The sequence below is a fragment of the Manis javanica genome, chromosome 10 (genome assembly GCF_040802235.1).
Source record: "Manis javanica isolate MJ-LG chromosome 10, MJ_LKY, whole genome shotgun sequence".
Lineage (NCBI taxonomy): Eukaryota > Metazoa > Chordata > Mammalia > Pholidota > Manidae > Manis > Manis javanica.
Window position 1 is genome coordinate 30693018 of NC_133165.1, and position 12586 is coordinate 30705603.

Here is a 12586-nt window from a genome sequence, read left to right on the forward strand (position 1 = left end):
CAGGAGATCAATAAATGCTGGCCATTTCCATTCCCCTGCCTTGTTTACAAGGATTTGAATCCTTCTTATCCTTCCCCTTCAGGAACTACTGTGGGAGACACTGGCTCTTTAGGAGAAGAAGTGACGCTTGGATGAGCTGCTCACCCAGAGTTGCTCAGCCCAGGCGCTGTCGCCGTTTGGGTCCAGATCATTCTTTGTTGGGGGGGACTGTCCTGTATCTTACAGGGTGTTCAGCAGTATCTCTGGCCTGACCCAGTGGATGCCAGTGGCACCTATCATCACCGTGAGACAGCCACAGATGTCTCAGACATTTTCAGAAGCCCCCTGGGGGTACAGTCGCCACCCCCCTTCCTGTGCCCTGAGAGCCACTGGACTAGTTACCCAGGCAGCCCTGGCCTGAGTGGGAGGCGGAGCCTGTGACGGGAGTGGCCCTGGAAGCTCTTTCTCCCTCTCAAGGGAAATGTGTTCAGTAGGTCCAAGAGCTGCAGGGGGCAGAGGCTGTCCTGCAGTCAGCCTGGCCTGGAGAAGGCAGGGGGAAACAAGGTCTTCAGACACGTGGCCTGTCACTGCCAACAGGTGCTTTGTGTCGGTCGCCTTGAGGGTAGTGGTGCGCATGTAACCAGGAGCACAGGGCAGAGACTGGGCCTAGCCCGGCACGCCTGCCCCATGTTGCCTTCTCTCCCTGTGAGCTCTCCCATGGGGCTCATGCCTCTGCTCTGGTCGCTTCGGTCCATTCTCCACCCAGTGGCCAGACAGGTTCTTTTAGGAGGCAGACCTGATCATGTTTTCTCCCATTCAAAAGCTTCCAGTGGCTGCCCCAGCCTACTTAGAAGAAAACTCAACCCCTGACCAGGGCCCTTGGGGCTTTGTGGGACCCCCGGCCCTCTCCAGCTTTGCCCCATGTCACTCTCTGCCTGGCCTGCACCGACAGAACCCAGGGCTGCTTTCCCTTGCCCAAGCCCCCCAAGCTTCTTCCCGCCTCAGGGCCTGCTTGCCGGTCCCGTCTGGCTCCCACACAGCCGAGCCCCTTGCACCGCTTCCATGTCTGTTCTTCAGAAAGCGCATTCTAGCCGACACTCCCTGACCGCAGATAGTTTTGTCCTGGCACCCAGATTTTTTTCTTTCATACCACTTATCATATGCTGGGATATTTGATTTACTTACTTTTGTCTGTTTCTCCCAACAGGGCAGACAAGTTCTAGGGCTTTGTGCAGCTTCTAGTCTTGTTGGTTCTGAATCCCTCACACTTATCCCAGTGCCTAATACAAAATAGATCAGCAGCACATGTTTGCTGAATGAATGAATGAATGTCACTTCCCCAGTCTTTCAAATGTTATCAAAATAACCTCCGTAAAGTCCAGAGACTCTTTGAGAGATTGAACAGTTTTTATGGTCAAAATTATGGACTCACCAGACATGTTTTAACTTACCGTTTATTAGGTCCATGGAGTTTTAGTACACTGACTGTCTATCACCATTTGGAGTGAGTAGAATGGAAGTTTCTTTTGACGTACGTATGGATGTGTGTGTGTGTACCTGCCTGATAGTGTTTTCCTCTTAATCTCTGAACAAGCTGTGCTGAACTTTCACCTTCCTTCTAACCTTCGTTGTATGGTAAAAACTAATGGTAACAGGGACCCTATTACTACTTATAATAATAATAGCTAATATGTGCATAGTGCTTTACATTGAGAGGAATTATGGGATAAGTTCTAAAGACTGCTTACATTAGAATCCGGGGTCCACTCAGGCCTGCTGGATCAGAATCAGGGATGAGGCCCTGAAATGTCCACTTTTAACCAGCCTCCTGAGAGATTCTGATGCCCACCAAAGTTTTGAGGTCCCTGCTCCAGAGAAGAGGGCATGAGCTTTGGATTTACAACTGAGTATCAGGCCCCATCCAAACCCCAGCCTGACCAGATGTGTGATCTTACCAGATGTGTGAAAAGTTATGCTGAGCTGCCTTCCCAAAATTTCCTCTCCAGATAATCATAAAGACAAAATGACATTTTTCTGGAGCACCTGTTGTGTCGGGCACTATAGTAAGCACTTTTCAGAGGTCATTTTCGATGTGCATTTTTATGAACTTGCAGAAAGGAAGGGAGTGATCTCACTTTTCGTCACAGGGTTTTACTGTGAGGAATATCATGCCCATTTTGTAGAATAAGAAACTGAGGCCAAGTGAAGCCACTTGTGCAAGGGACCCGCAGACCTAGTCGTAGGGCTCTCGTGGGGTGTTTCACGTGCCCTGCGGATTTTCACTACTGACACTCCTTTCTGGTAGCCGGCTGGGCTTGGTTCCCACTGCCAGCCCTCACTGGGTATTCTGTACAAGGATAATACAAAGAACCTAATCAGACTTCAACAAGGGGATCTCAACTGTGAAACTAGTGCCAACTTTCCAATATGGCAGGAAAAGTTTGTTGGCATCTTTGACCATCTCTAGAAATAAGGAAAGACCCTTGGGATCAGCCAGGGAAAGGATCATGGTGTGCGCTCTCCTCTTGGGAATGGGAGGACATTATAATGATTGTCTCAGGATCCCTAGCCTCCCAACCTGATTTGCTTTTACCTAACACCAAGGTGAGGGCTTTTGCCACCGACATAAATATCCTTCCAGCTTCTCCTTTCCATGCAGGAAATAACCACTGAGGGAGGCAGAAGGCAAAGGTTGGCCCATGTCACACGAGCTCTACTCAAGTCCCTTTTTGCCTTTCCTGGGCCAATGAGCTGAAAGGGTTTGCAGGTTTCCCCCAAGTGGAGCTGATCACAATCGCTACCTGGGATCTTTCAGGAAGCCGAGGCAGGAATGAATTGATGGAAGCGGGCAGCACTTTCCTTACATTATTGGCTTTGATTGAAAACTCGGTGCAGGAAACTTGTGGGCATTATTTAATAAGTGCTTCTTGGACCTTAGACTTCCGCGGACTCATTGTGAAAACAACTAGTTGGTGAAATGGGGGAGATGATCTGAGTAAGGCAGGGCATCATGACATGTAGTTATAAATGAAACCCAAAAGTTTGCTCGAACGCATGATGTGGTTTACCTACAAACATCAGCCCTGCTGAAGGCTGTCCCTGTCTTGGTGGGGAGGCGGTGACCGTAACTCATGCGGCTATGTGGCGGTTAGAGAAAGGAACATTTGTCAATTTATTTTACAGATGTGGGGAAATCAGAAAGGCTGAATATTTGGTCCAAGATTACACAGTTGGGACTTGTATATAGAGTCATCTGGCCTTTAAAGCTATCCTCTTTCCGTTTTATCATAGACTTATTTAATGGGAACCTAGGACTCCCCCTGCCCCGCCTCCATTTAGAATTTCCTTTCTGCTCTCTGCCACCAATATATGTGCCATTTGGAGAATCAGTGAATGTTGTAAGTGTGTTTCCATGAAAACTGATTTTTCATCTTAGATCTCAGAATGCTCAGGCGGTGGTACATTTCAGAGCAGCAGAGAGCAGATCTCTAGGGTTTCCTGCTGTCCAGGCCAGCTACTAATGGACCAAGAGAACTCAATGTGGCCTTTGTCTCTTCCTCATCACTTGGATTAGCTTAGGGCTGCTTTTTAGATGATTAATGTGCTTTGAAGTCTGAGGATTTCAGGTGCTAATTTTCACTTGTAATTCTGAGGGCCATTACATGACAAGAGGGAGTCTCTAGGTGAAGGATTCGGAGCAGAAAATGCATTGATCTTTTTAGTACCCTAGAAGTTGCTATTTTCCTTCTAAATTGCCCTTTCCACTTCTTTGGGAACTCATCATTACTTGTGTGGGCTCCCAGGAACAATAAATGGTAATAGATAAAATTGTCACTGTTTAAATGGCCCTAGGAACACACACGTTCCCGAGGTATGGCGTTTTGAAAAGTGTCCACCAGGTGGCGGCCTCTCCAAGGAAACTGAGACCAAAGTCCAGTTATTAGGCATTATTTAAATGCTTACTGGGTAACTCCAGCAGGCTTGACATCCTACTGAATACTTAACAGAGTTAGCCTCTGCCTTCAAAGAGCTTACCAAGTATCTGTCTCCAAAAGTCCCTTCCATTGGACTGTTTCTCAGCCTCTCCATTCAGTTAGTTAGTATTCCTTTGGCCTGAATCCTTGAAAGAGTACAGTGGACAGAGAGAAAATAAGCTTCAGGGAGCACTACTCTGTGCTAGGAACCAGGCTAGGTGCTTTAGACAAACACCGTAATATCTGGGCCCCAGTGCCAGAGAGGTAGTGAGCAGAGGTCACATCCAAACCCGTATTTATCTGTATCTACAGTCTTTCCACTCCTCACGGCCTCTCATTGCAGGAAGTGCGTGGAACACATTCCTCCCAAGGAGCCGTCCCCAAATAGAAATAGCCACACACGCCTTTAGGTATTTTCATGGATGTCACATCCCTAGGAGGTGGTTATGAAGGGAGATTCTTATTTTTTGAGGTGTGCTCTGACCCTTTAAGAGTAATGCCAATGGAGCCAGACTGTTTTCCCACAAGTTTTCCTTTGAGAGAAGGAATCATGTTCTTTTATGCTTCTGCAGTAGACAGGCTGCAGGAAAATACTAGGCTTATAAAATCTGGGGGGATGTAGGCTGTTGAGGCAGGGGTCTCATGGCAGAGCTGTGTACTTCCTGTGCACTTACATCGGCTGCTGGGATGCAGCCTGAGAACCAGGATGCCTCCTCACCCCGAGCAAGGGAGGCCTTCCAAGGGGCTCCCTGATTGTTGGTGTGTGTGTGGGTGTGGTGCAGTGGCTTCCAGAGCTGCAGCCCAGGTTTGGGGACTTCTGGGGAGCTCACTGAGTATTTACTCACCAGCTGCTGTTGTCCTAATAAGCAGTGTTACAATTCACACATACACTGTACACCCCAGCCTCGATGACAAGGGGGCCTGGGGCAGGTATTGCCACCAGCCTGCAGTTCCAGGAGGGGCCTGACTGTCACTGTGGCTTCCTATGACCACAGAGAGTGGGGAGAAGAATAAATTTTATGTATTTTTGCCTGTACCCAATAAAAGCTGTATTTTCCTTTAAGATGCCTGACCCAGGGCTTAGTGGGGTCCCCTACCCCATCATCCTGGACATGGGTGTTTTGGAAGGACTCTGAGGGTTTACACTTGATAGGATTAAAGTGGGTTTCCAAGGAAATGGAGGTGAACACACTGGGTTGAATAGTGACTCCCCCCGAATTCATGACCCCCCCAGAATCTGTGAATGTGGCCTTATATGGAAATAGGATTTTTGCTGAAGTGATCAAGCTGATATGAGGTCATACGGGAATAGGGTGGGCCTGAAACCCAATGACTGGAGTCCTTATGAAAAGAGAAGAGACACAGAGTGACACAGGGAAGATGGCCATGTGAGAGGCAGAGGTTGGAGGGATGCAGCTACAAGCCAAGGGACACAGGACAGCACCACCCCAAAAGGAGGCAGGGAGCAGACTGGGTAGCGGTCTGCTTGGCCGCCGTTACAAGGCAGCACAGATGGGGGTGGCTGGCACAACAAATGTTACCCCCTCACGGTTCTGGAGGCCAGAAGCACACCAAGGAGTCGGCCGGGTGGGTTCCTCCGGAGGCCTCTCTCCTCAGCATGCAGAAGCCTGTCTTCTCGCTGTCCTCACGTGGTCATCTCTCTGTGCGTGTGTGTCTTAATCTCCCTAGAAGGACACCAGGCAGATGGACTAGGGCCCCCTAATGGCCTTATTTTAACTTAATCACCCCTTTAAAGGCCCTACCTCCAAATGCAGTCACATTCTGTGGTGCTAGGAGTCAGGACTTCCACATAGGAAGTGTGGAGGACACAATGCAACCCCTCGCTTGCTTTCAGACTTCTGGCCTCCAGACCTGGGAGAGCAGATTTCTGTTTGAAGCCACCCAGTTTGTGGTGCTTATTTCACCAGCTGCAGGAAAAGGATATGCTTCCCGTGTCCATTCCAGCAGCTCCATCTCTCACTCTGCCTCACCCAACAGGGAGCCTTTCCAGACAGACCCAGTGTGCAACCACTCTCCCCAGCCCCCCCGCCCCACGGCCTCCCTGGTGGGGCCTCCCGCTCCACCAACCAGCCCTGTGCCCCAGTGTGTTCTCAGCAGGGCAGCAGGACCACGTCCTCTTCTGCCCAAACCTTTCCATGTCTCCCAGCTCAGAGTCCCTCCAGTGGCCTCAAGGCCATCATGGCCTCGCCACCCTCACCCCTGCTGCTCATCCCTTCAGCTCTGCCTTCCTCAAGGCCTTGCTTTGGCTGTTCCCTCTGCTGAACACTCTTCTGTACACATGCTTGGGGTTCCCTCCTCTGCTCCAATGTCACCTGCCTGGGAGGCCAACCCGGCACTCCTTGCCTCCTGTACCCATTGCCCCCACCCCTATAGATCACCTTTTAGCATATTGTTACTCTTGCTAATTTATGTATTTAATCTCTCTTCATAGAGTAAAAACCTCAAGAAGGAAGGGACTTAACCTACTGTGCTCACTATTTATATTTCTAGCACCTGGAATAATGCCTGGCACACAGTAGGTACTCATTAAATATCATTGAGGAACTGAGGTAGGGATGAAAAATGTCCCCCTCCCCCAGTTTATGGTCTGATAATGTCTGGAATTTAGGAAGGAGGACTCTAAGGAGAGGACTTGGTGTCTCCCCAGATTGTCCAGAAGGGCAAAAAGCCTGGAAGCTCTGGCTTGGGTCCTGTGTGACAGCCAGGTGACAGGAGGCAGAAGCCTCCCCACCCGTATCCTGGACCAGGGGACTACTGCCTGTCCTTACCTTCGTGGAGGACCTGGACTTGCCCAACAGCATTTCAGAAATCACGTTATTGTCCATCATCAGAGCAGGAAGCCCCCGGGCTGCCTTTGGAGGATGATGCCTCCTTCTGTGTTGAGCGGGTAATAGGAAGCCAGGTAATGGGTGGTGTGGCAGGGCTGGAGGAGCCAGCTAGGCTGCTATGTGCTTGGCAGCTGGCCAAGGCACTGAGGAGACTCTGGGTGCACCTGTGGCTCTTAATCTGGGGTGCCTGACCCTTAGGGGAACCATGGAGAGAATTCATGAACCTGGATGGGAGAAATTACATCTTCGAGGTTACAGACCCTAAATCAAATCATGGTGTTTCCTTCCACCATGAATACATGCAAAAAAAAATTGGTAGCATTAGCACTTTCTGTGATTTTGCCATCAGTAGAATCACAAATGTTTTCATATCACATTCTAGTCGTTTTGCATCTCTCAATGTCATCTGTGCTGATCATGTCTTCAAAATTACAGTTGCTATTAGAACTGTTGCTGAATTTTATTTCACTGAGCACATATAATATAGTCACTAGTTTGATAACTGTATTTCACTGTAATTGGTTTCCTTTGCAATCCTACTATTTTATATTATGCTTTTAAAAACATCATTCTGAAGGGTTGATCTGACTGGAGAGAGGCTCATGGTGCCAAGAAAGCTGTTAGGCCCCTGTAGCTGTTCCGTGGAGAGGCTCCCAGGTACACGGGGGCTACAGGGGACTCTTCCTACATCTGGCAGAGGAAAGGATCCTCTGGAGGCCAGCAGACCAGGAAGGAGCCTTGGACATCCGACCCAGAGAGAAGGCACCAGGTCCCCACAGGCCATCTGCCTGCAGTACCCTGGGAGACCAGCAGGTGGCAGCCCCATATGGCCATGCTTCCTGCTCCATCCTCTCAGCAGAGGCCGTGGTCACCACAGGGGGAGAGGGGACACGGATGGCACAGATCCCAGCACTTGGAGACACATGCACACCTGTGCACATGTGTGAACACAAGCACACACCACATGCATATGCATGCTCACACCCACAAAAACAGAGCAGCCTACCTGGCTGGGAATCAGCTTCCAGAACATTCGGCCCCTTCCAAGACACAAGTTATGCACACCAGGACCCTCCTCCTAGGAAAGCCCTTTAGAAAAAAGGACTCACTGTGTTTTGCCTCGTCTTTCCCTTCCCTAATAGCTTTCCTGAGGGGTCCAGAGGTCAGCATGAGCCAGCAGCTCCAGCCACAAAAATGATCTAATTGCAACAGAGGTGGGAGAGGGCTAAAGAGTTCTAGCCTGGCTCCAAGACTTTTGGCAAGTGACTGAGCCTCCCTCAGCTTCTTCTTGTTGCCCATTTTGTATAAAGAGTGAACTCTTAAAACTTAACAACTAAGAGACAAACAACCCAATTTAAAAGACGGGCTAAATAAAATTGAGAAGAATAAAACAATAGAAAGAATCAATGAAAGCAAGAGCTCATTCTTCAAGAAAATAAACAAAATAGATAACCCCCTAGCCAGACTTATCAAGAAAAAAACAGAGTCTATACACATAAACAGAATCCGAAATGAGAAAGGAAAAATCACTACGGACACCACAGAAATACAAAGAATTATTAGAGAATACTATGAAAAATTATATGCTAACAAACTGGATATCCTAGAAGAAATGGATAACTTTCTAGAAAAATATAACCTTCTAAGGCTGACCATGGAAGAAACAGAAAATCTGAACAGACCAATTACCAGCAACAAAATTGAACTGGTAATCAAAAAACTACCTAAGAACAAAACCCCTGGACCAGATGGCTTCACCACTGAATTTTATCAAACATTTAGTGAAGACCTAATACCCATCTTCCTTGAAGTTTTCCAAAGAGTAGAAGAGGAGGGAATACTTCCAAACTCATTCTATGAGGCCAGCATCACTCTAATACCAAAACCAGGCAAAGACACCACAAAAAAAGAAAATTACAGACCAATAGCCCTGATGAACATAGATGCAAAAATACTCAACAAATATTAGCAAACTGAATCCAAAAATACATCAAAAGATCATCCATCATGATCAAGTAGGATTTATTCCAGGGATGCAAGGATGGTCCAACATTAAAAAATCCATCAACATCATCCACCACATCAACAAAATGAGGACAAAAACCACATGATCATCTCCATAGATGCTGAAAAAGCATTCAATAAAATTCAACATCCATTCATGATAAAAACTCTCAACAAATTGGGTATAGAGGGCAAGTACCTCAACATAATAAAGGCCATATATGACAAACCCACAGCCAACATCATACTTAATAGCGAGAAGCTGAAAGCTTTTCCTTTAAGATCGGGAACAAGACAAGGATGCCCACTTTCCCCACTTCAATACAACATAGTACTGGAGTTCCTAGCTACAGCAATCAGACAACACAAAGAAATAAAAGGCATCCAGATTGGCAAGGAAGAAGTTAAACTGTCTCTGTTTGCAGATAACATGATATTGTATGTAAAAAACCCTAAAGACTCCACTCCTAACTACTAGATCTAATATCTGAATTCAGCAATGTTGCAGGATACAAAGTTAATACACAGAAATCTGTGGCATTCCTATACACTAACAATGAACTAGCAGAGAGAGAAATCAGGAAAACAATTCCATTCACAATTGCATCAAAAAGAATAAAATATCTAGGAATAAACCTAACTAAGGATGTGAAAGACCTATACTCTGAAAACCACAAGACACTCATGAGAGAAATTAAAGAAGAAACCAATAAATGGAAACACATCCCATGCTCATGGATAGGAAGAATTAATATTGCCAAAATGGCCATTCTGCCTAAAGCATTCTATAGATTCAATGCAATTCTTATCAAAATACCAACAGCATTCTTCAATGAATGAAAGAAAATCATTCTAAAATTCATATGGAACCACAAAAGACCTCAAATAGCCAAAGCAATTCTGAGAAGGAAGAATAAAGCTGAGGGGATTATGCTCCCCAACTTCAAGCTCTACTACAAAGCCACAGTAATCAAGACAATTTGGTACTGGCACAAGAACAGACCCATAGACCAATGGAACAGACTAGAGAGCCCTGATATAAACCCAATCATATATGGTCAATTAATATATGATAAAGGAGTCATGGACATTCAATGGGGAAATGACAGCCTCTTCAACAGCTGGTGTTGGCAAAACTGGACAGCTACATGCAAGACAATGAAACTGGATTATTGTTTAACCCCATGCACAAAAGTAAACTTGAAATGTATTAAAGACTTGAATGTAAGTCATGAAACCATAAAACTCTTATAAGACAACATAAGCAAACATCTCCTGAATATAAGCATGAGCAACTTCTTCCTGAATGTGTCTCCTCAAGCAAGGGAAACAAAAGCAAAAATGAACTCATGGGACTACATCAAACTAAAAAGTTTCTGTATAGCAAAGGACACTATCAACAGAACAAAAAGGCATCCTACAGTATGGGAGAATATATTTGTGAATGACATATCTGACAAGGGGTTAACATCCAAAATATATAAAGAACTTACATACCTCAACACCCAAAAAGCAAATAACCTGATTAACAAATGGGCAGAGGATATGAAGAGACAGTTCTCCAAAGAAGAAATTCAGATGGCCAACAGACACATGAAAGGATGCTCCACATCACTAATCATCAGGGAAATGTAAATTAAAACCACAATGAGATATCACCTCACAGCAGTAAGGATGGCCAGCATCGAAAAGACTAAGAACAACAAATGCTGGCAAGGATTCGGAGAGCAGGGAACCCTCCTACACTGCTGGTGGGAATGTGAGCTAGTTCAACCTTTGTGGAAAGTGATATGGAGGTTCCTCAAAAACTCAAAATAGAAATACCATTTGACCCGGGAATCCCACTCCTTGGAATTTACCCAAATACAACTTCTCAGATTCAAAAAGACATATGCACCCCTACGTTTATCGCAGCACTTTTTACAATAGCCAAGATATGGAGGCAACCTAAGTGTCCATCAGTAGATAAATGGATAAAGATGTGGTACATATACACAATGGAATACTATTCCGCCATAACAAAGAAACAAATCCTACCATTTGCAACATGGATGGAGCTGGAGGACATTATGCTCAGTGAAATAAGCCAGGCGGAGAAAGACAAATGTCAAATGATTTCCCTCATTTGTGAAGTATAACAATGAAGTAAAACTGAAGGAACAAAATAGCAGCAGACTCAGAGACTCCAAGAATGAAATAGGGGTTACCAAAGGGGAGGGATGTGGGAGGGCGGGTGGGGAGGGAGGGAGAAGGGGATTGAGGGGTATTATGTTTAGTACACATGGTGTTGGGGGTCACCGGGGAGACAGTGTAGCACAGAGAAGGCACATAGCGGATCTGTGGCATCTTGCTGTACTGATGGACAGTGACTGCATTGGGGAATGGGTGGGGACTTGATAATACGGGTAAATGTAGTAACCACATTGTTTTTTCATGTGAAACCTTCATAAGAGTGTATCAATCATACCTTAATAAAGAAAAGAAAAGAAAAGCTATTTATAGCAGGCAACTGGAATATGATATTGATCAAGACAGTTAATTCAAATACCTAGCCTTGGACATGACAAGCCACAGAATTCACAGATGCTGAGGTTCCTAATCAAACTGACTCCAGGGCACATGCTGCTTTGCTCTCCACCAGGTGGCCCTTTGTGACAGGCCAAGTGAGTCCCCCTCCCAGTAACACACCTATTGTCCTGCATTAGGATGGGTTGGCCTCCCACTGTGCTTGAGTGGGAGGCCAACTTCTCAACTGGTCCCAAACTTGGTTTTCATGGGAATCTGCCCAACCTATCCCACGTTAGTCTACTACTCAAGGTACAGATTATAGAAAGGTGATTAAAACAATAATTCATTATCTTTTTTTATGGAAGAACACTTTCCCATTTCTTCAGTTAGGTTTATTTTGTGTTATAATAGAAGACACTGCTCACTGATTACGTGCTATCAAAAATTCTTGGAGGAAGGAGCAGGAAAGATTTCCTTCGAGTTCATTTTCCATTTAGAGCCTAAGGTGAAATAGACTCCCAGATGTCCTGCAGAAATAGACACATCTCACAGAACACGCCAGCATCCCGTTTGCTGGCTCATGTGGTAACCAGTGCCCGGAAGCTGGCAGACCTTGGTGCAGAGAGGAGGACATAGCATCTCATGGCCTGCAAGCCATGGCTACTGAAGACTAGATGCCCCAGGAAATGGGAGCAAATTTGCTGTCCATTGAACAAGGAGGATGTGCTAAAATATCAAGGAAATGTCAAGTGAAAACCAAAGGCCCAATATCCCTGTCCCACTAAAATATGAAGTCATTTGCCCAACTGCATATTCAAGTTTAGAATTCCCAAACTCCCTTACTTCCTGAATAAGAGGCCCAGCTTCAGTATCGTATAATCCCATTCTAGGTTGAGTTGAAGATTATTCTGCTAACAGGCAAAGGCATTTGGAGCAGTCAATAAACTCCATTGTTTCAATTTTTGTCTTTATGATATTAGGAGCTTTATGATATTAGGAGCTATGATATTAGGCCCCTTTACAAAGCTTTCAAGCACCTCCACCATTCCCACGGCACTGGGAAGGGGACCTCAGTGGCGGCAGTGGTGTGAGACGATGCACAGCCACCAGAGGTTTGGAATTAAGAGGGCGGAGCTTTATTCCAATTTACTGTAGGGTGATTTTCACTGATGTTTAAAGCCGATGCTCTTACTCCTCAGTAGGTGAAGATACAGAGATATTGTCTCTGCCTGTGCAGAAAGATTCATTGCCATAAAGCTGATGAAATCCATG